At 43.7% G+C, this 25,046-nt stretch overlaps 1 pseudogene; it reads right to left on the bottom strand.

The window, feature by feature from the left end:
• Positions 1–356: 356 nt before the first annotated feature.
• On the bottom strand, positions 357–18,504 carry LOC147335294 (E3 SUMO-protein ligase KIAA1586-like; annotated as a pseudogene).
• Positions 18,505–25,046: the final 6,542 nt, after the last annotated feature.

Genomic DNA, 25,046 nt, shown 5'->3' on the forward strand with positions numbered 1-25,046 from the left:
ACCAAAATACAAGAAACAGAAAATGCTGGGTCAAAATAGCCCAAAACCATGTCATTTAGAGGTTATCCCGAATTGATTGCCAAGCAGTGACTGTACTGTTTGTCTGTTTAAAGCCATGTTTTCAAGCGGCTCAACTAAATTGTTGAAAAGAACAAACAGACATGAATCAGTAACAAGCAGATGTGTTTCAGTAGATCAGATCCAATCACTTAAAAGGTCACACACTGGACCTCGTCATGTCTCACGGCCTGAGTATCCACGTCTCTGAAATCTGTGAGAGGGCGTGTATCTCTGATCACCTTCCTGTTCTGTTTTCTGCCACTGGAGATTGTTCTGTTGCTGCAGTTAAAGCTCCTTCACGCCGCCACCGGATCATCAATACCCATGTACCATCCCAGTTCTCTGCTGCTTTCAACAACTCTGAGCTCTCCACGGTGGACTGGATTGACTCCCTGTGTGCAGAAGATTTAACTGCTCTTTTTAACTCAACATGCACTTCTATTCTGGACTCCATCGCTCCCCTAAAATCACTCCGTCCCAAAGCTCACGCTGAACCCTGGATTACAGACTCTGTTCGTGCTCTCAGGCGCTCCTGCAGGTGTGCTGAGAGAAAGTGGAAAAAGGACAAGCTGCAAATCTCCTTCAATATCCTGAGAGACTCTCTTTTAACTTATCAGAAAGCTGCTAAAGAGGCTAAGTCCTCCTACATATCTAACCTGGTCAGCAGTAATGTCCATAAACCTCAGACTCTGTTTCTGTAATGGGTCGCTGTGTGGCAAGCAGGAGGAGGACCCAAATGCAAAACTCACAGACACGGGGATGAACTCGAGAAACACAGCTTTAATGCTGGCACGGCAGAACACAGGAAATACAAAACTAAACTGGGGAAAGTAAACCAACACTCGCAGGTAGACACAGGAAGATCCACACAACATGAGGGAGAACGCGACACAGCACTGAGGGAGACGCAGACATAAATACACCAAGGGTTAACGAGCGGAGTGGGAGCACATGGGGAACACAGGTGACACTGATAATAATCACGAGACATGGCAGGAGTGAACACAACACTGGCGGGGAGACGGGCGAGGCGAAACAGGAAGTACAGAGGTTCAGACAGGAGGAGAGAGAGCACGAGTAGAACACCAACATAACGGGCAGGGGAGACACGGAATAAACACGAAAGGGGACGAGGGCTCATGAATACACAGAGGGGCACACAGGGGGTAGAGTCATAAAGGGAAAGCACTCAGGGAACACCACAACAGGGCAACTCAGGAAACAGAGCCTAAACAGGGAACTGAATACAAAGATACATGAGAACTAAGAATACTGGGCCAACATGGCCCAGGACCGTGACAGCTTCGTGTTTTAAACTCCATTGTTAATCCTCATATGTCCACCTGCCTCACACCTTCTGCCACCCTCTGCAATGACTTTTTATATTTCTTTGTTAATAAGATTTCCTCCCTGCAGTCTGTCATTCCACCTCCACTTTTCAACCCCTGTGTTTCTCCCTCGTGCCACTCTGCCTTTAACCAGTTTGAGCTAATCTCTCTTTCTCAGCTGCATGAAACAGTCTGCAAGGTCAAGTCTACCAACTGTTCCACTGACGCTATTCCCTCTCGTCTTCTGAAGCAGGTCCTGGACTCAGTTGGACCTGTCCTTCTGGTCCTGATCAATGCCTGTCTCAGCTCTGGTTGTTTCCCAACACTTTTTAAGCATGCAGTTGTTCAACCTCTTCTCAAAAAGCCTAATCTGGATCCATCTATACTCTCCAATTATAGGCCCATTTCCAATCTGCCCTTTCTGTCCAAAGTACTGGAACGAGTTGTCCTCAGGCAGCTCCAGTCATTTTTAGACAACAACAGTCTCTATGAGAAGTTTCAGTCTGGCTTTAGAGCTCGTCACAGCACTGAAACCGCCTTACTGAGAGTTTTTAATGATTTGCTTTTAACTGTAGACTCTGGTTGTGCTGCTGTCCTAGTAACCTTAGACCTGACAGCAGCCTTCGACACTGTTGATCACAACATACTGTTATCCCGCCTAGAACACTGTGTCGGTTTGAAAGGTACTGTTTTAAAGTTTTTCCAGTCCTATCTGGATAACAGGAGTTTTTCTGTTCACCTCGGTGAACTGTCATCTCCCAGAGCTCCTTTAACTTGTGGTGTACCTCAGGGGTCCATTCTAGGCCCCCTGCTGTTTATTCTGTATTTGCTCCCTCTGGGCGATGTGCTGCGCAAACATAATGTGTCCTTCCACACCTTTGCTGATGACATTCAGATCTACCTCCCTCTGAGGTTAGACTGTAAGGACTCTCTGCAGCTGTTATTCTCCTGTTTGTCTGACATTAAGACTTGGATGGCTCTTAACTTTCTACATCTAAATGAAAGTAAAACTGAAGTCATTGTGTTTGGGCTTCCTAAAGACCCCGACCTTTCCTTTGACTTTATGGGACCCCTAACTTCCGAATGTACTTCCTCCATTAAGAGCCTCGGTGTTACTTTTGACAGTGCTTTTAAATTTGATAAACAAATCAGCTCCGTAGTCAAGGGATCTTTTTATCATCTACGGATTTTAGCTAAAGTCAAGTCCTACCTGTCCAGGAACGATCTAGAAAGGGTGGTCCATGCTTTTATTACTTCACGGCTGGACTACTGTAACTCCCTTTATGCTGGTTTAGATCGTTCGTGTCTGCATCGCCTCCAACTGGTGCAGAACGCTGCTGCTCGCATGCTGACCGGTTCCAAAAAGAGAGACCACATCACTCCGGTCCTCTGCTCTCTCCACTGGCTCCCAGTTGCTTTTAGGATTGATTTTAAAATTTTACTGCTGGTTTTTAAGGTTCTTAACGGTACTGCACCTCCTTACCTGGCAGAGCTTCTTAGCATTTACCGCCCCAGGAGATCTTTGAGGTCAGCAGACCTGATGCTTTTAGATGTTCCCAGGTACAGACTAAAGACTAGGGGAGAGAGGGCTTTTGCTGTGGCTGCACCCAGACTGTGGAACAGTTTACCTCCTCACATCAGATTCTCCACAAGCCTTGGAACTTTTAAAACTGCTCTTAACCCTTTACAGCCGATCGGAGCGGGCACGCTCTGTTTTGCGTAACTATTTTTAAATCCCAGTAGCACTGCAACCACGTAAGCTAGAGCAAAAATTTTTTTTGCATATGAAACCGGAGGAGTTGTACTCACATCTTATGCCATCAGCTTGTCCTAGGTCACGGTTTCCTTCCACATAAAGCTTTGCAAAAACTGCATAAAAAGCGCTTGCAGGAACAAAAACATAATATTCCAGAAACACGCTGTGCCGGTCTGATCAGCTGTTCATAACACTTCCTACGTTGGAATAGACGTCAGCGCGAACTTTTGCATTTCCGCCATTACCTGCCCGAAACCGGAAGTGACGTCATTTTCGCGGAAATGTAGTCTTTTTTTCTATCAGGCCCTCAGAGCCTATACTCGTCTTTTTAAAAGTTATCTTTGACTTTATGACTTTCTGTGTCGTTTCTGGGATGCTTAGGACTCATATTGCACTGCTGGAAATAGTTTATTTTGATGCATATGCTGCTTTTTTGCAAATTTGCAGTATAATATTCATTTTCATTTTTCCTGCAGTGTATAAAAATTGGTGTATTTCAAAAATAAAACTATGAAGACACTCAAAATAAATTTCCTGTGGTGGGAAACTATTTTGTGCAACTTTTTTGTATTTACAGTTTTGAGGGATAAGCCTCTTAAATTTCTCTAACTACAAATATATGTTAAAAAACAAAAATGATTTTCAATTTTTTTTTGTAGTTTATTGCACTTTTTGCAATTTATGTAATTACTATGCACTTAATGAATACATATTATTAAAATCTGGGCTATAATGGTTGTATTGATGTATAGCAACTTGAAATGCTCCCAAAAATGGCTCCACAGCAAGTAAAAATATAATATAAGCTCTGGCGGACTTGGTTCTATGGTAGGTCTTAAAGGGTTAAAACTCACCTCTTCTCATTGGCTTTTAGCAAGGTTTAACTTATTGTTTTAATTTATTGTTTTATCAGTGAGGTGTTTTATGTACTTGTGTTTTATTGTATTTTATATTTGTATTTTATTGTACAGCACTTTGGTCAGCCTCGGTTGTTTTTAAATGTGCTTTATAAATAAACTTGACTTGACTTGACTTGACTACCTGCTGGGGCAGCATACACCTCAACTTCACACAGGATTTGTGTCATCTTCTGTCCAGGAAGAAACACGTTCACAAAGCGACCCTCCATCCTGCCTCCATCACACTGGAATGTGTAGGTTTTACCCGCTTTGATATGTGAGATAGAAGCACACCTGACACCAATGGAAAGGGTACGTCAATATTATATTAATATAATGTATAGTGTGTCATGAAAAGGCTGTCAAACAAATTTCTGAAAATAAAAAAACTACAGTTCTGTCTTTGTGCTTTTTTTGATCGTGTATGGCCAACGTTGACACTAATGTCAGTCTGGACCAAAATGTAAGTTTCTGACAGATAGTCATAGTCATGGTCCTAGGTCCTTCAGCCCAAGTTTATTTCCTCATTTATTACATATTTCATCTATCCTTCTTTAGTATTGTTTTGTTTTATTTTGCTCTGTTTTGCTCCTAGTTCCCAATTGCTTTAGAATCTAGTTCCCTCTCAGTTGCACCCTCTTGTGTTACTCCTTGTGTATTAAGCTCATTCTTGCATGTGTGTTTTCCGTATTTAGTTATCTCACTTTTTATTCTACTTTTCTTCTTTTCTTCTGCTTTTTATTTTTGATAGTAATTGCTCCTTGTAATTTTTTATTTTTGATAGTAATTGCTCCTTGTAATTTTGCTTGACTTCCCTTGTCTCCTCCTCTGTGATTTTTTTCAGGTGTGTCTTGTTCACCCCAGCTGTTTCCACTTCCAGAGGTTTAAAGTGCTAGTGTGTTTCTAAATAATTTAAAGGCTTTAGTAAGTTTATACTTTTCAGTTTCCTTTTTGAACCTTTTGTTTCACCTTTTTAGAATTCCTAAAATGTTAATTAATAGCTCACTTTGACATTAAAATGGTCTGCCAACGCATGGCTGCATTTGGGTCCTCCTTTTTACGATCTAAAGCATTAATAGTTTTTTTTCAAAATGGATCACAGACAGGTTTTTTTTGATAGTAGCTAGCTGGTATCCCTGTCAAAGGGTAATTTAAGTGCCATGTTGGGGACAATACATGTCTTGTAAACTTTGAACTCTCGCTATTCTGAAATGACTTTCACAATAAAAGTAGTCTAATACAAATTCTCATCATTGTTGTTGTTGTTTCCATTGTTCTCCAGCACTCTGGCATAGACCTTCCCATGAAGGCTGAGGAGTGTGATTCCCCTATAGCTGGAACACACTGGTCCCCTCTCTTAAAGATGGAAACCACCACCCCAGTCTGCCAATCCAGGAGTACTACCCCTGATCTCCACGCAACATTGTAGAGGCGTGTCAACCAAGACAGCCGTACAACTTCCAGAGCCTTCAGGAACTCAGGGCTGACCTCATCCACCCTAGGGGCTCTGCAACAAAGGAGTTGTTTAACTCATCCCCAGACTCTGCTTCCTCCACAGAAGACCTGCCAGTGGGATTAAGGAGGTCCTTAAAGTATTCCTTCCACCGCCCGACAATTTTCTCAGTCGAAGTCAGCAGTGCTACACCCGCGCTATACACAGTGCAGATAGCACACCACTTTCCCCTCCTGAGTCACCTGAAGGTTTGCCAGAATCTCTTCGAGGTAGTCCGAAAGTCTTTTTCTATGGTCTCTCTGCCACTCCTCCCACACCCGAGTTTTTGCTTCAGCCACTACCTGCGCCGCGTTCCACTTGGCCTGTTGGTACTATATCAGCTGCCTTCGAAGTCCCACAGACTAACCAAACCCGATAAGACTCCTTCTTCAACCTGGTGGCTCCCCTCACCTCTGGTGTCCACCATTTGATTCAGGGGTTACCACCATGACAGGCGCCAACCACCGTGCGGCTGCAACTTAGGGCAATGGCTTGAGCAATACAGATGCTGAACATGGTCCATTCAGACTCAGTGTCCAGCACACCCTCACTACACGTTTACAACCCTAAGAAAGATAATCACTGTAAAATGCATGCACTGTATTTTGTGATAATCACAATGACCCCCAAATTAAACCTTGATTTGTTTGTTCTTTGGTATTTGATGTGGTTACCCTAAAGCGTGTCTGCTTGTAAAGTAAAAATTAAGGCTTCAGACTTGGAAGTCTGTGAACTACCAAATGTCTGTATCACAAACAGACTGATTACCATAGTACACTTCAAGCTCACAGAGACTTAGGACTTTTTCACTTCCTGGTAGAAATACAGTGATTTAGCATCCCTCCATAGAACTACATGGAAAGTAGAATGTCTGTCGATTTGGAATGTGAGAGATGACCGCGTAGCTGTGTTGGAAGGAATTGGAAAAAGAGAGAAGAAACAGAGAAACTAAATTATTATGATAATGATTTTAGATTTATTATCTGGATATGGATCAAGCTTTTTTACCTCATGCTTTCATGGTCACTGATCTCTGATGAATTTCCAATCCAGATTTCAGCACCATCCAACCTGTTTTCCAGTTCCATTCTATTAGTTATTATTACATCACCAATTTTATAAACATTTACCAGGTCTACTCTCCACCAAGGGTTGGATTCTACATTGGTAAGCGTGCAGGACTCACTTTGATAGCTTACATCTCTGTTTCCAATCAAATGCCTTGCCAGCAAGACCCACAATGCCGTTGATTGAAGATTGGACAGCTTTTTGTTTCAGTGCCGTGTTATAAAGGATGATCAATGATGTGACAAGATGGCGCCAGCAGTATGCACGGCGACACGTCTGTCGACATTGCATCCATCAACTCTTGTAGCTTGGCTTTGGCTTCTGCTAGCTTTATCCTTTTCTATATTATGCCAAAATGCCCTTGGTCTGCATGTGTACAATCGCCAGCTACTTTTAAATGGTAAATGGTAAATGGCCTGTATTTGTATAGCGCTTTACACTACATTCAGTCATCCACCCATTCACACGCACATATTCACACACTGGTGATGGCAAGCTACTGACAGAGGCGAGGCTGCCGGACACTGGCGCCACCGGGCCCTCTGACCACCACCAGTAGGCAACGGGTGAAGTGTCTTGCCCAAGGACACAACGACTGAGACTGTCAGTGCCGGGGCTCGAACCGGCAACCTTCCAATTACAAGATGAACTGCCAACTCTTGAACCATGATCACCCCACTTTTAGAAATCAAAGCATCGTATGATCTGGCTCTTAAACACATGGCGATGGGAGATGATTATGGGCCTCCTCCACCACTTTTTGAGCCCCGTATTCCAACCTATCTGTGCCGACACTCCTACAACACTTCCTGGAAGAAGCGCCCGAGGAAACGATGAAAGCGAGCTGGTACACTCATCAAAGTCAGAGCTCTTCTCCGTGATTCCCGTGGAACTACTGGACTAGCAGAGTTTATCTTTAGATGGATCCTGCCTGGACCCGTGGATGCGGTGTGGACCACAGAAATCTTTGCACGCTTAACTGAGCCGGAGCATCAGATGTTAGGATCTACACCCTTCAAATGGCTTTACTAAATGTACGATCTTTAGCAAACAAGACGTTTTGTATTAAATTACTTCCTAAAGTCACAACAGCTGGACTTTCTGTTTCTGACAGAAACATGGCTTCAACCCGGTGAGTCTGTAGCTTTTTCGGAACTGGTTCCTCCTGATTGCTCATTCTTCAGCCTCCCTCGCTCCTCTGGTAGGGGGGAGGCTTAGCCACCATGTTCAACCCATGATTTCATTGCCATCAAAAACTACAGCCCGATTCATTTTCTAGTTTTGAACTCCAGCTGTTTGAGTTACACCTGAGCTCTGCTGCGCCATTGTTGTGTGCCCTCATATACCGCCCTCCCAAGTTTAATAAGGATTTTATCAAGTAGTTTTCAGATTTTATGGCTGGAATTGTTCTTAAATTTGACACTTTTTTAATCCTTGGTGATTTTAACATCCATGTCTGCTGTGACTCTAAACTTCTGGTCAAGGACTTTTTAAATATTATTGACTCTTTTAACTTGACCCAGTGGGTTACCAGTTCCATGCATGAAAAAGGTCACACACTAGACTTGGTGCTTTCCCACGGGCTGGATGTGTGCATCACGGAAATATCAGAATCAGAATCAGAATCAGAATCAGAATGGGGTTTATTGCCAAATGTTGAGCAGGTTTACAACATTAGGAAATTGCTGCGGTGCTTCAGTGCAAACATAGTGTCATAAATAGCACTTAAATAGACATGGAAAAAAATAAAAGTAGGGATAAGAATTAAAAGTGCTACGTGGAAAGATATGTGCATGAGATATACATGAGATATATACATGAGAATAAGAATTAAGAGTGCTACGTTGAAAGATATATACATGAGTGCAGGTGGTGTTCAGTGCCAAACATAGAATGATGCAGTGACACAGCGTAGGGTCATGTGTTAGTGGCGGGTACAGTCATATGGTTATTGTTCATGTGTCCAACAGCAGAGGGGAAGAAACTGTTCTTATGGCGAGAGGTTCTGGTGCGAATGGACCGGAGCCTCCTGCCTGAGGGGAGCAGGTCAAACAGACTGTGTCCAGGGTGAGAAGGGTCAGCTGAGATCCGAGCTGCACGCCGCAATGTCCTGGAGGTGTACAGGTCCTGCAAAGATGGGAGTCTGCAGCCAATCACCTTCTCAGCAGAGCGCACAACACGCTGCAGTCTCTGTTTGTCCCTGATAGTGGCTCCAGCGTACCACACGGTGATGGAGGAGGTGAGGATGGACTCGATGATTGCGGTGTAGAACTGCATCATCGTCCGTGTTGGCAGGTTGAATTTCTTCAGCTGCCTCAGGAAGTACATCCTCTGCTGGGCTTTCTTGATGACGGAGGTGATGGTGGGCTCCCACTTCAGGTCCTGGGTGATGGTGGTACCCAGGAAGCGGAATGAGTCCACAGAGGTGATGGGGGTGTCAGTCAGGATGATGGGGGGGAGTGGGGCTGTGTGCTTCCTGAAGTCCACAATAATCTCCACTGTCTTCTGGGCATTCAGCACCAGGTTGTTGTGGCTGCATATCTGAGTTTGCGCATCTCCGATCATTTTCCTGTGTTGTTCACTCTAACACTGCCCTGCTCGGTAGATAAGCCGTGCGCCCCAGCGCCCAAAAAACTAGCGCTTAATGCTCTAACAGCGCCCGCTTTTTCTGCTGCCTTTATGGACTCTGGAACAATGAACTCCAACTGTAAAAGTGTCAAGGACGTTTCGGACATTCTTCATTCTACCTGCACTGATATTTTGGACTCGATTGCTCCGTTTAGGACTGTGTGCACCGAAAGGAGATGGAAAAAGGACAGATTGCACGTTTCTCTACAGATTTTAAGGTCTCGTCTTTCTGCTTACCAAGAAGCTGTAAAAACTGCAAAGACACAATTTGTCTCAAACTTAGTGTTTCACGGTTGTGGGTCGGTTCAACCCAGCATTCTGTGTTTATTATGTTTTGGTTTATTCTTGAATGATCGTTTTGTTACCTTTGTGATTTGTTGGTTAATTATTTGAATTATATGTTTCTGTTTATTCATGTTTAAGGATTTGTTCTTCGGTTGTGTCTCACGTTAGTTTAGTTCAGGTTCCATGTGTTATATTTTGTCTGTCTCTCAGTGTCAAGTCTGCGTCTTTGTGTAGTGTTTTCTTGTTTCCTGTTTTATTGTGAAGGTCTGCGTCTCATGTGAGTGTGTTCAGTTTTACCTCTTGTCTTGTCTCGTTAATTACTCTCAGCTGTGTCCTCCCACCTGTGTGTAATCTCCCTGTGTTTCTCTGTGTGTATTAAGTCTGTCTTTGTATTTGCAGGTGTGTATCCACCCTGCTGTCAACCGCCATCTGTTTCTGCTCGCGCTCATTCATGTTCAGGTTTGTGTTCTGTAGTCAGTTTGTTCCCAGTATAGTTTAGTCTTTGTTCCGTTCGCCATTTGTCCATTTTTATTTTGTGTTTAATAAACCACCCTCACACCTTTACGAGTGCCTGCATTTGGATCCTCCTTTATTTCCCACACGGCTCATCTCACTCGCCGTGACATAGTGTCAGTAAACAGTCACAGGCCTCAGGTACTTTTTAATGTCCTTAATCGTTTTCTTAGTCCACGTGATTATGCTGGAGTCATTTCTTCACCAAGTATTTGTGATGATTTTTTAGCATTTTTTAACAACAAGGTTCTATCCACTAGGGCCCTTGTTTCGTCGACTGCTGCCTCAGGTCCTAGTCTTTCTCCTATGTGCTCAGCTGTCTTAAAGCAGTTTGATCCTGTCTCCCTGAATGACTTGACTGTGGTAGTTTGTAACCTAAGATCATCAGTGATCATCAGTGATGATCTTAGGTTACAAACTTTGAGAAGTAATCAGTAATCAGTAACTAATTACTTTTTTCAAGTAACTTGACCAACACTGCTGATCAGACCATAAGTGGGAGGAGATGGTTAGTCAAACTCCCAAGAGATGCAACAGAGGACTCTTTTCACTTTAGAGGCAGTCCCTTACTCCCTCCGCAAGTCGGCCACAAAAATCACCAACGTCACACATTTTAAATCGTATCATTATGATTTAGAGCCATTGGGATCTAAGCTGAGCGTTGTAACTGCTGACTAAACATCTTCTCAAATCAAGAGCAAGCCTTTGTCAGAGATGAATGAGGGATCCTTCTTCTTGTTCAGTTTAAAATGCACATGTGTGATCATCTATGCACTAGTCATGCATTCAAGAAGTAAAACAAGATCATTTATATCCATGGGCATAAAAGTTACACAAAAACATTGTGACAATGACGACTGGTCAATACCAGTAAAGATTTCTACACACAAAAACAAAAAACAAAACAGGGGACTTACCATGACTTCAGTCAGGAATTCCTTTTTTTTTTTTTTTTTTTTTAATTTTTCTTTTCTTTTTAAATGACATCAGAAACAGCAGTATGCGACATTACGTGATGGCAGAGCTTCAGTTCATCCTTTGTCATTTTTTTTTTTTTTTTTTTAAATAAATAGGACAGGGGGAATGAATGAGAGAAAGAGGGGGAGAGAAAGAAAGAAAACCAAAGGGGAGAAGAGACGGTGAGAAGGGGGGGGAAGAGAGAGAAAAAAAAAAAAAGAACTCCTGGGTCACCTGTATGGAGAAAAAAAAAAAACAAACAAAAAAAACAAACAGAGGAGACAGCAAACAACAAAGAGCAACATAATAATAGAGAAAACAAAGCACCATCACAATAAACTAGCTAGTCATAGATATCAATATTTACTAAATAATAAACGATATTGTGCAGCACGCAAGATAGACAGCGCACAGTGTGCTTTGAGGCAGCAGCCAAGAAAGCTTTAGTCCGCGTCTGTGAATACCCATGTGTGCATACCTGTGTGGATCAGCATGCTTGCATTCCAAAGGTTTCTCCATGTAATGATCTGCTAGGGAGTGTGGGGGGGCCACAGCCCCGTCCTCCAGGGTGTGAAGCAGGTATGGAGGAGATCAAAACTCCAGACATCCAGAGGCCCCCAGAACACAAGAGACCATGGAAGACCAACAGAGGGGCAGCCGCACCACTGTTCCAGTAAGAGCTGAGGAGAGTCCCAGATGAGGGCTCGCCCAGCAGCCGCGGAGCAGAAGTCAGGGGGAGTTGCAGTGACGCGCCCGTGAGCTCCGCCGGCCCCCAGCTGTGCCTGAGTGACCGAGCCCCAGGCCGAGAGGCCGGGGGCACCCCACCTCCAAAGGGGCCCGAGCGAGCCCCAGGCCCCAGGCCCCGACAAGCGGCCGCCAAGGAGTGAGCCGGTGTGTACCCAGACGCCCACCCCCAGACACAAAGAACCACCAACACACCGACACCTGAGGGAGTCCGCCACCGGCAGGGGAAGTGGTGGTGGGTGGAGATAGGCCTCCAAACCTTGGAGGGCCTGAGGTGTCCCCAGAGAGGTGGCGTCTGATACCCAACCTGACATATAGACACAGACATACAGGCACACACAGACACAAACATCCATTCCCACCCTCATGCTCTCATATGCACTCACTCCACACTCAACCAACGTGGAGACAGACATAAAGAGACGCTGTACACACAATCACACTCCCCAAGCGTACTCTACAAACCGGGTCTAGGTACCCTTGCCCCTGGAGGGGGGAATTGCACCCAGACCCAGGTGGTGTTACCCTTTTCCCTGCGGTGGGGAGAGGCAGACCACCCCGACTCCGCAGCAGCAGGGAGGCCCCACACCCCAGACCGCAGTCGGACGGCCAACTCCTCCTACTAGCCCTCCCGCTCCAGCAGGCCGCAGAGAATGGGGGTGGGAGAAGACTCCAAACCTCCCTCCACCCGCTCATTGTAGTGTTGATGCATATGTGTTCTAAGGTGCAATTAAAACCCAGGAGGGCATGGAGCTACCTGCCAAGGAGCAGCAGGTAAGCGCATAGTCCCTCCTGCTAACCCTCAATGACTAAGTGTATTTAAAATTGAGAGGTGGGCAACGACGTCAGGGGTGAGGTATACACCCTGATGGTGATTTGGACTCCGTGATTGTGCCCACCCCCAAGATCCTATATGTATGTGTAATGAGAGTGTGAATAATGTGAATGTCTAAGTTGTGGGATAAAATTGAGGCAGAGGCAGCCAGAAGGGGACGGGGGGGGGGGGGGGGGGGGGGGGTAGCCTCCTCTGCACCCTGGTGACATACCCCCACTCCAAGGCCCTGCATGTGTGGGTGGTTGTGGAGGAGCGGGAAGAGGGAGGCAGCTGGAGATGGGGAGGGAAGGAAGGGAGGGGCAGGTAACCCCTCCCTGGGGCCAGCTCCCCCGCTGACCCCAGTAGGCACCCCCACCCTCCGCGACCCACCAGGGAAGGGGGGCCCAGGCCCATCAGACCGGGGCCCAGTGCAGTAGCGCCCCCCGGCTCCACAGAGCCCTGGACAGTCCACCCAACCCCACCACAGAGAAAACTGCACCCACCCCACCATCCACACATCTTCCAGACTACATAAGACGGTAAACGCCCAGGCTGAGATCTTCCTCCACCTCTCCTGTATCTCCCCCTCCTGCAGAGAGTTCCTGAAGAGAAGAAAGCTCCTGCAAGATGTGACCATCCCCCCCACCAGTTGAAGAGCCCCCCAGGCGGCTCGACGCACCGGCGGCACCCTGCTCCAGGGCCGGGCCCCCATGCACCCACCCGCCCACAACCCCGGCAACACACCAACCAGGACCCAAGCCCCCGAGGCCCGGCCCGGGCCCCAGCCCAGAGACGGAGCGCCCCCAGAACCTCACGCCCATCCCGGACCCACCCAGGGGCAGCCAGGTTGCCAGGTCAGTAACCCACGTCCGTCAGCACAGACCCTCCCCTAGCCCCGCTGCACGCAGCCGCGAGGAAACAGTCACCTGAGAGCCAACAGAGCCCCCAACCGGACGTGACCGCTACCCCGGGTTGAGCTCCCCAAGGAAGATGCCTCCGGGGAACCCCCCGACGCCCTAAGCCTGTCCCTACCCCCTCACCAATCACAACAGTGAAGGTGGGACCAAACTATGACCCCCCACCCCCACTAGGTGATGGAGCTGATAAAAGGGGCCCAGAGCAATTGATCTAATGTGGTGGCAGAGGCTGTATCAAGACTAATGTAATCTAATAGATAATTTCTATATTGGTTAGAATTAAGATTATTTTTATTTTTCCAGTTCATGAGGACTGTTTTCTTGGCTATGCATAGGGCAGTGAAGATCATATGGGCTATATTCTTTTCTGAAGTGACATTATCTAAGCTGCCCAGTAGACACACTAAGGGGGAAGTTGGAATGTTACATTTCAGACACTGTGATAAGTCTTCACATATCTCGCGCCAAAACTTTTGCACTGGTGGACAGAACCAAAGAGCGTGGATGTAATTGTCTGGTGTATTGCCTTGACAGTGTGAGCAGTTGTTGGAAGATGTAAAGCCCATCTTGAACATCCGATGACCTGTATAGTGCACTCTATGAAGTATTTTGTATTGTATTAATTGCAGACTGGGATTTTTAATTAATTTAAAAGTTTTTAAGCAAATCTGAGACCAGAAGTTTTGGTCTAGGTTGACTGATAAATCTGCTTCCCACTTTGCAGTAGGAAGGGATATTGATTCATCTAATTTAGAAAGTGTTCTGTATATTTTAGATAATAATTTGGGGGATTTAAGAGTAAGAAAATGTGCCGCACTTAGTGGTGTTTGTAATTCAACTTGACTGAGGTTAAATTTCTTTTTTACTATGGATTTAATTTGTTGATATTCTAAAAACCTTGTCTTGTTGATCCCATATTGTTCAACTAGTCTGTCAAATGGAATAAATTCTGTTCCCTCTAATATATGTTCTAAGTATTTAATTCCTTTACAACTCCATTCTGGGAAATTAATCATATTATTGTTTTGTAATATGTCAGGGTTATTCCAGATAGGTGTACGTTTGCATGGGATTAATCAGAATCAGAATCAGAATCAGAATCAGAATGGGTTTATTGCCAGATGTTGAGGTTTACAACATTAGGAAATTGCTGCGGTGCTTCAGTGCAGACAATAAGAATTAAAGTGCTATGTAGGAAGAAAGATATGTGCATGAGATATACATGAGATATATACATGAGAGTAAGAATTATGGGTGCTACGTAGAAAGATATATACATGAGTGCAGATGGTGATCAGTGCCAGACATATATACATGAGAGTAAGAATTATGAGTGCTACGTAGAAAGATATATACATGAGTGCAGATGGTGATCAGTGCCAGACATGAAATGATGCAGTGACACAGCGTAGGGTCATGTGTTAGTGGCGGGGACAGTCATGTGGTTATTGTTCATGTGTCCAACAGCAGAGGGGAAGAAACTGTTCTTGTGGCGAGAGGTTCTGGTGCGAATGGACCGGAGCCTCCTGCCTGAGGGGAGCAGGTCAAACAGACTGTGTCCAGGGTGAGAAGGGTCAGCTGAGATCCGGGCTGCACGCCGCAGAGTCCTGGAGGTGTACAGGTCCTGCAGAGATGGGAGTCTGCAGCCAATCACCTTCTCAGCAGAGCGCACAACACGCTGCAGTCTCTGTTTGTCCCTGATAGTGGCTCCAGCGTACCACACGGTGATGGAGGAGGTGAGGATGGACTCGATGATTGCAGTGTAGAATTGCATCATCGTCCGTGTTGGCAGGTTGAATTTCTTCAGCTGCCTCAGGAAGTACATCCTCTGCTGGAGGATGTACTTCCTGAGGCAGCTGAAGAAATGAAGACTCCGTTATTTTTAGAAACTCCCACCATGCTGTTAGAGAAAAGCTGATGTTGATACTTTTAAAGCATTCATGTCTTTTGATGTTTGAGCTAATAAATGGTAGGTCTGAAATCTCTAGATCCTTGCATAGTGCCTGTTCAACATCTAGCCAGGGCTCAACTAAGAAGGTATGTTTTAACCATTCTGAGAGGAATTCCTACGTAGTCTTCGGGTCCTTTCCTGAATTCATTTCCTCTGCGCATTCTCCGCAAAACTTTCTCTTTGTCTCAGTTACAATAATCAAGCTGCAACTCCTTTACTTTATAGGTTCGTGTCCCCTTCAAAGCTCGCCTTCTGTAAGATTTCGGCACTTGAGGAGCAGCTCTCCTCCCCTCTCTTTCCCTTCCACTTCCACACTGTCTCGCTGTATTTCCCAGCCTGGGAATGTCCGAGCTGCACTGCTTCCCCCACCCCTCCTCTCTCCTGCCCGGCAGTCCCACGCACCCCACACCTCCCTCTCCTCTTCCTCCTCTCACCTAACAAGAGAACTACAGTCCCTCTCTCTCCTCTCAAACTTTCCATTTCCCCCAGTGGTAACTTAAATGAATGCACAATGAAAAACCGTTACCCCACCCAGCCACCAGCCACTAGAAACCTCTGATGTTTTATTGTGAGCTTCTATTCTAAGGGCAGATAAGCTAAGTGAGTCTGTGTGCAATCAAATGTAATCTCATGGAAAAGTGTGGGCTTCTCATCGAAAACACTCAGATATTAAATGGAAGCGTACGCACATGTTCAGTGCATCACTGAGGGGAGAAATCCCACCCAGCTGCCCTCCCCTTGACACATAAGCAAATGCCAGTGCAATTTGATAAGTGAGTCAACAAATAATGAAAATTCCCAGGTAGCACACTGGCAGCTGAACCAGTGGGCTCAGTTTAGGGCCCATCCTATGTACAGTTCAAACTTTTAGGGGGGCTCAGCTCCCAGTCAATGTAGGTGTTTCACATTTGCAAACCTCAATTCATTTGGATAAACTTTACAATGCTACCTTCAGAAGCAAACTAATTTGTCAGATGGCCTATTGCAATGTCCAAGAATAATTCAGAGTGAATAATCAGGGATTTCAATACAATCCACCCGTTTTAAGGTGGAGCCTTTAATTATCAAACCCGAGGCAAAGGCTCAGAAGTTAAAGAAGTATTTGTGGAAAAGTGGATACGATGAGAAACATGCACAACATTATTTCAGTCTCTTAACCACAAACCCCATGATATACAACAGCATTATTCAAGTACTGACACTGGAAAATCTCCCTGCCACTTCACAGACTTGCACACAAAGTAAAGTGGCAATAGAGTTGTTTTTAAATGAATAAAAAACCCTCCGTCTATGCACACTCAGCACAGAGCATCATGTAGCACATTTTCACGAGTGGAGAATACATTTGTAGCTCCTCTTCCTCTGTCTCTTCCTCACATCCCCCGTGAGCAGTGCTTTAAGTGGCCCAAAAGAGGTGCCGGTACTCTATTCTTTTTCCGCCTCCCCTGAGGTAACAACAACTATATTGAATGGGTTTTATATACAACAGTCAACAGACAACCTTATACAAAATAATAAATCATTTTATTAGTTTGTGGATTTGCTTGAGCTAGAAAGAGCTACTGAACATAAATAAAATGTGCAAAAAGGTATTGAAATTTTTTTTTAACAAAATGTACACAAAATAAATTATGAACTAATTTGTATTTTGCTCTCTCTCTTGAGTCCCTGCTGGTATCAGCAGCAGCACTTGTAAAGTGTACCTGCAGAGCTTGGTAGTTCTCCCATACTGCTTTCACTGTTCTCTCACTTGAAGCAACCCAACGCACTGATAAAACACGGCCTATCACAAGGAGACGTTGTCCAACATTGTGAGCACTCTCGGTTAACTCCCTTTGGTTTTTTGGTGATGCGAGAGGGAGTAAAGCTGATCTAAGAATATTTTAAAGTGGTTGATTCCTCCTACCTCCTTCAAAACATCACAAACTGCCAGTTCCAGTCTGTGATTGGAACAATGCCAGACAAACAGGTAAGGGAATTTGGAACAAAGCTGCGCAGCAACTCCTGCTTTCCTCCCAAGCATCACTGAGGCTCCATCACAAGCAAATGCCAACAAATGTTCCTGTAGGTAGTGAGGGTCAAAGCCATTATTATGAAGACATCCTAACAGTGCTTCAGTGATGTCCTTTGCTGTGGTCCCCTGCAGCTCAATCAGTTCAAAAAATATTGTGTCTGGATTTTCAGTGGAAATAGCTGACCGCAGGCACACGACAAGCACAGACTTTCCACTTATTGTAGTGGATTCATCAATGAGCACACACAATTTTCTTTCATTCATCACTATGTCATTGACTACCTTCTTTTTCATTTCAGCTGCAATGTGATCCAGTATATTTGCACATGAGTTATTAGAGTGCAAAACTCTGCCCATCTTGACACCATTTAAGACTTGCAACTGGACATCTATTGGCATGTCTGTAAAGGGACGCCCATGCTTGCCAATCTTATAAGCTGCTCTAAACACATTGAAGTTGAAGCGTAGTCAGCCTTTCTCATATCTTCAATGTGTTTTTGCATTGTATTTTGTGTTGCCTTCTCTTTTATTTCAACTGCTTTCTTGTGATAAGTTGAGTCTCTGTGCTCTTTTATTTTCTTTCGTAGTGAGTTTTGTTGTGCAGCCTTGTCCCTTCCAAAAGACGAGATTAAGCACCCACTCCACTCCTGCGACACTCTCTGCCCTTGCTGCATGTCCACGCGAGCACAAACTTGACTACACACACTACAACCCAACTTTTGATTTCTGCTGATCAGCCACTTGTAATTTGTGGAGAAATACCGGACTTGTGCTTGGGACCAACATTCTGGCCACTCATGCTCGCTAACGCGGCTGTTGTCGTCGGTAGAAATGGTGTCATTCTCGTCCTCGTCGTCGCAAAAAGTGCCGTCGTCCGCGGCTGCGGCACTAGTGCAGCTTTCATTAGCTTGCGTCTGACCTGCAGCGATATCATTCTGGCTCGGTGGGGTGTCAGCCAGCGAGTCCTCTGATTCTGACCTTGTTCTTTTACTACTCAGAGTCTGAAGCCAGGAGAGCATATTAAGTGTTCATTGTTTTTGTATTTTAACCGAGCAGCTGTTTGCGCGTTTTACACACCCTCTCCGGACCACGTTGAGTTGTTGACATGACAACGGCAAAAGCGACGCATGCGCTTTTCACTTGTAAAACACATTGGTGTATGGGTAATGTAGTCTCTGCTCTCGGTGGGACGAATTAGGAAGCGTGCTTGTGAAGGGCGCTCTGAAAAGCGGCAGCGCAGCCAAACGATTATAACAGATGTGCAAATGAGAGTACCGGTACGCTAAAAGCACGTTCTGGGCGCATGGAGAGGTGGCGGTACTCTCAAGAGCTATATTTAGAAGTGGCGGTACTGAGTACCGGCGCGTACCGGCCCACTTAAAGCACTGCCCGTGAGGCCTTGTTTGTTGTTGGTACTTCTGTTCAGCTAACATGTCGTTAATTTCAGACACTTTGCAGCATCTATTTTTTAGTCTTTATTCTTTTCTCTCAGCTTTCTACCTCCAGCTTTTCACTACTTCCACCTAACTTTTTCTACAAGCTGAGAAGGTGTGGGAGGAACCGGTTTGCATTAAGAGATTTGATTGGGCAATCCAGTTTCAGTAATGAAAATGAACCAATAGGCTGTTGTACAGCCGGTGCACATTGGCCCACAGGGAAAGGCCCTGTATGGCAGATAAGCAGCCCTGCTGTAGACCAAACATTACCCACGTGGGCCCAGCCTACAGTACTTTGATAACCGAATAAGAGTTTAATTCAAATCATGCTGCATCTAAATTTAAAGTTCTCCCTAATACGAATCTCTCTATATAAAGTTCTTGACTCAGAGTCATCCAGAACAAATAATGCTGGATATATAAACCACTATAGACCTGCCGGTGATTAATTAAGCCTATAAATCATAATGGGGGTTATTTCTCCCCCGAAGTTTATTCACTTTGAGGATGAGCAGAATGAACTAAATTAAAAGTCAGCTTTGTTTAAGGTTTGGATCACATTTTAGCTTTGAGATGACTCACAGTTTCTCATATGTTTTTACTGGATCTTTTCACTGAAAAAAGCACCGCACTGGTGGTTTTACTGTGCTTAATTTAACCGTAAGGGTTTGTGTTATGGATCGAGGAGGAACGATCTCAACCACTGCATCAGCGCCCCCCTGTGTTGTGTGTATGATATTGCAATTATGGAAAACCAGACAACGATGAGGAGCAAAGCGACACTGTACTGCCAAAGTATTCTCTCATGTGCCTTCACATGCACATGAACTTGAGTGACATCCCATTTTTAATCCATATTGTTTAATGTGAACATTTAATATTTGCAGCTAAAACAGCACCAACTCTTCTGGAGAGGCTTTCCACCAGGTTACAAGTGTGTTTATGGGAATTTTAGATCATTCGAGCACGTTTGTGAGGTCAGACATGGATGTCGGAATGAAAAGTCCTGGCTGTGCTCTGACTAATCCCAAAGTTTGTTTCTTTTTTTCTTTTTTTAAGGCTTTCAAGTGTTCCACACCAAACTCACTCATCCATGTCTTTATGGACCGTTTCTTGCCCACTGCTGTGCAGTCATGTTGGAACAGCAGGGAGCCATCCTCAAACTGTTCTCACAAAGTTGGCTGGATGAAATTGTCCAAAATTGTCTTGGGATGCTGAATCATTAAGAGTTCCTTTCAAACTAAAGGGCCGAGCCCAACTCCTTAAAAACAACCCCAAACGTTGGTGACCTCTGTGTTCTATGCCTCAGCAACTGCTGACTCCGCTCTGTGATTTTACGTGTCCTACCACTTCATGGCTGAGTTGCTGTTGTTCCCAGTTGCTTCCTCATTGTTATAATACCAATAACAGCTGACTGTGGAATAATTAGTAGCAAGAAAATTTCACATCTGAGCTTCTAAGAGCGATGCCGTTCTTTCACAGACGTTTGTAGAAACAGTCTGCATTTTGTACACCTGTGACCATTAAAGCAATTGGAACACCTGAATTCAATAATTTAGTAATTCTTCAAACTAAAACTAAACTGAAATCTAAAACTTGATGTGAAAAAACTTGTTAGCTTATGAAAATAAATATAAATGAAACTAGACATTAAAAAGAGAAAAGAAAAACTAACTGGACTAGAAAACTAAAATAAAAACAGTGAGGAGATATTTTTAGTCTTTTTAATAACACACGTAATTGTGTTATGTGTGCAGGCCAGAAAGACTTTAATGATCTATAGATGAAATAATATTAATACTAATTATAATACTAATAACGATAATGATAATGATAACAATAGTAGCAATAATATAATGCACTACAAATTAGAGGAGTGTCATTTCAAAGGAGTGACTGAGCTTACACCTGGCAGAGACACCAGGCAAGCAGGACAGGCAGAACCAGTTCAGGCCATTTTCAAACGTTGGGTGTGTTCGTCGTCACTCAGTTTATGTTACACACTTGTCAACACATATTACTCACCTGTTCCTTTTAAGCTACATGGCTGTGCCACACCTAAAGTAATGCTAGATACAATTGAAAGAATTTGACCTTTTGATTTGCGTTTACATTTCTTTCTATGTGCAACTGTTTCAAAGCATGCCTTTTAGAACTGGATCATATAAAACAACAACAGCAGAAATATTTAGACCATGACATTTTGCCTTATTCTGCCTCTGTGCATCACTACAAAAACATTTCAGAACAGACAGTTGGGATGTAACTGACCTGCACGCTTTCAGTTCAAATTCAACAAAAATCCTGATTTAACTGTTTGGGAATCACAGCCAGATTCCATTTGGTGCAGAAACATCCTACAGAACCTTCCACGGAATAATTTACATCATTACAGCAATGAAAGGCATCAAATTAAAACCTTGTTTAGTCTTAAAAACATGCATTTCAGTATACACAATACACACAATAATTCATTGAAAACCACTCGCTTCCTCTTAGGGATCCTAGGACGGAGCAAAATATATAAACACAATGCTTATCATAGCCTATGAAGTTTAACCTGTTGTACTCAAGGAGTTATTTATCATCTATGGGATGAGTTGTGTTTGCAACTTAAAGCATGTATTAACTTTGTCATTACACTAACTTACACTAACTTTGTCATTGGTAGATGTATATTTTTTAGCTAAGAGGACAAAAAAATCTATTTATTCATGAAGGACATAGCAGTACACAGAAAATCCTGGTTTTCCCCCAGGATATAAATGCAGCACGAGTTTGTGGATGTGTGGTTTGAAAGTCTCAAACGTCGCTCATACCACAGTGAAGAAAAAACCACCAGCACAGTGCAATTTAAGCATTTAACATAAGATAGCCTTTTATTTCACTATTTACAAAGACTTTATAATGTAGAACTCAGTTCGTCGTAGGGTGAAGAGGAGACAAGCAGAGGGCCGAGGTGGCATCCGGCTGGAGGTTAAGATCCGATCCAATCCCCGCACAACAACTTCTTTAAACAAGTCAATAAGCCCTCTTCACCTGTCTCAAGAGCCAACACACACACACACACACACACACACGCACACACACACACACACACACACACACACACACGCACACATGCACGCACGCACCAAATGTGCACCAGGAATTAACTGTAATTAACCACATTTTTAAAAAAGCTAAGCCAATAGCCACACCCACGTCTGGTTACTGTCATATCTGCTGAATCAGGACTTTATTTAGAGTCTGTTTGACAAAGTGAAGCAGGCTAAAGTAGAACATCATGACACAATCTAAAGAAACAGGTGAAAAACAAAGTTATTGACAGCTATCAGTCTCAAAACGGTTACAAAACCTTTCTCAAATTGTGGGACTGTTTAAACCACAGTGAGCGCTTTTATCCACAAACAAAGAAAACCTGGAACAGTGGTGAAGCTTCCCAGGAATGACCGAACTACCAAATGAGTCATCCAGGAGGTCACAAAAGACCCCAGAACCACATCTAAAAAATTGCAGGCCTCACTTGCCTCGGTTTAGGTCAAAGTTCATGATTCAACAATAAGAACGAGACTCGACAAAAATGCTGTCTATAGGAGAGCTCAGGGACAAAACCACAGCTGAGCCAGAAAAACACAAAGGCTCGTCCCACATTTGACAAAAAACATCTTAATGAAGCGCTTGGATTTTGGATAAAGTTCTGTGGACTGATGAGACATGGAATGATTGCTCTTGTCAGATTACCTAGCCCGAATACTACAGAAACTGCTGATCTACTGATTTTCCACAGAAAAATCTCAAAGGTTTACAGAGAATAGTTGGAAAAAGATCAAATATCCAGTGAACATCAGTTCTTTAATGAGAATGCCTGGTTGATGTGCTACTTTGAGCTGACAGGAAGGCAACAGGAACTCAAATAACCATTTTTTTGGGTTTGGTTTTATAACAAATGTATGCAGAAGAGCATCTCTGAACCACTAACATGTCAAAACTTTGAAGCAGATTGACTACAGCAGCAGAAGACCGCAGTGAGCGCTGCTCCTGTCAGCTATGAGAAAACCATTACTTACAATGACGTCAGTCAGGAATTCCTACAAAATCTTCCTCTCCTTTCCTGGATTTGCTGCCTCTACACAATCTCCACAAAATTTTCTCGACCTACATCTAATCAAGCTGCAAATCCTTTATTTATTTAGTAAGATTTCAGCGCTCCTCTCTTCCACACTCTCCTGCTGGATTTCTTAGCCTGGAAACGTCTGAGCTGAACATTTTCCCTCCTCTGCCCAGCAGCCCCCCCCCCCCCCCCCCCCCTTCTCACCTAACAAAAACACCAGAGTCCCCTCACAAACTTTCCCCCAAGTGCTGTGAGGTTATTTAACCTCAGTGGCAGATGCACTAACAGAAAATTGTTGTGAATACTCCCTTAAATATTAACTGCAGCAATGCCTGCACATGTTCGGTGCACTACAGACATGATTCATGTCGTATGCCATGTAACAGACCTGTAGGAGAAAAATAAGATAATGATTTATAAGCCTATAAATCATGCTAACATTAATTAAAGAGTTTTACTGTAACGTTTTGTAAGTATATTCAGTCAGAATGGGGTAAATCAAAAGTCAGCCTTGCCTAAAGTTTTGGATCACTTTTTAGTTTTGAGATGACTCACAGTTTCTTATATTTTTTATTGGTTCATTTCACTGAAAATAGCACCGCAATAGTGGCTTTGCAGCTGCTAAATTTAACTTTAAGTTTTGATGTTTAAAACCGAGTGAGGAGAAACGCTTTGATCTGAAACACTACAACAGCGCCCCCCATGTGCTTGCAATTATTATAATACAAAGGATGGAAGGCAGACGATGCCAAGGAGCGGGGTTACTAAAACTAGCTGTGAACCCTCCCCCCAGACACAGACACAAAAAACCCCAAACTTAAAAACATTAAAAACATCTCTGGCTGCATCAGCGCCAGAGATGCTGGCAGGATCAGCACAGGGCTGGATCATCACTGGCCAGAATCTATCCTCCCATAGACTCTTCTGTGGGACTCTTCTGCCATATTATTGCTCTATATAAACAGTTTAGACATTAAATAAGAATTAATTTAACAGCAGAAATAAAACAATGCACAGTTTGATACACAAGTATAGTTTCAAACGAGTGACTCAGCCTGCACCAGACACAGACACGAGACAAGAAGGACAAGTTAGACCAGGTGAATCATTACTCAACTTTACACTGATTCAACCTGTCCTAATTTTTTGGGTGTATCTGTCCTTACTTGGTTTATATTAGAACTTGTCAACGTGCTTCAGTTAACACATTACTCAGATATGGGAGTTGCACGCTCCCTGAAACTACAGGATTGTACCACACCTAAAGAAATGTAACAGAAACACGTGCCCTGTTGATCTACAATCACAATGTTCCCTTTGTGTAATTGTGTCCTTTTAGAACTGGGTCATTTCATTCCCAAGTCAACGCGTCACACAAGAACCAGTCATCAGGAAACAGATCAATCATCCAGGGTACCACAGCTCATTGCTGTTTCTCTGCAGAATGGATATTTTGCTTTTAAACATCGATATGTCCCATAATGCTGTTCTCACAGTTGGCTGCAGAAAAAAATATTGTGCTGGGAAAAAACAAGGTTGCAGGTTTAGATTGTGAAAAACTGCTTTACTTAGAATTTAAATATGTTTTCCAACCCTGAAAATTTAACGTGTCTTGCTCCTGTTCATATAAAATTCTGACGCTCAAACAGGCAAGAAAATACTTTGATTTAAAAAAACAAAAAACAAAGCTTTGGCTTGCCCCTTTTCACTTTGAGGCTTGTAACGCTGAACATATTCACAGTACAAAGACAAAACTTCCCATGACTTCATTTAAAGCACTAAAACTGTTATAGAAAATATTCTAATGTGAGCAAGTGGAAGTCACTGATTTATTTACCCAGATGTTCCCTTAATGAGTATGAATATGAGTATTAAACCAAGCACTCACAAGAGAAAGCGTGTGTCCTACATGTGTGCTATTTTAATATTTTAGCATATTAAGAGTCTCAATATTTTTTCCTCAAGGTCAATTTTAAAATACGCAAACGTGTCTGTTGGTTTAATGAGAATTTTATTGCTTTGATGAATTTGTACATCAGTTCTGAATTGTTGAAGCGTGATCTGCATTTC

The sequence above is a fragment of the Aulonocara sp. 'chitande type north' Nkhata Bay genome, linkage group LG3 (genome assembly GCF_057382095.1).
Source record: "Aulonocara sp. 'chitande type north' Nkhata Bay isolate Kocher_YH1m ecotype deep benthic linkage group LG3, A_spYH_male_GT1.1, whole genome shotgun sequence".
Lineage (NCBI taxonomy): Eukaryota > Metazoa > Chordata > Actinopteri > Cichliformes > Cichlidae > Aulonocara > Aulonocara sp. 'chitande type north' Nkhata Bay.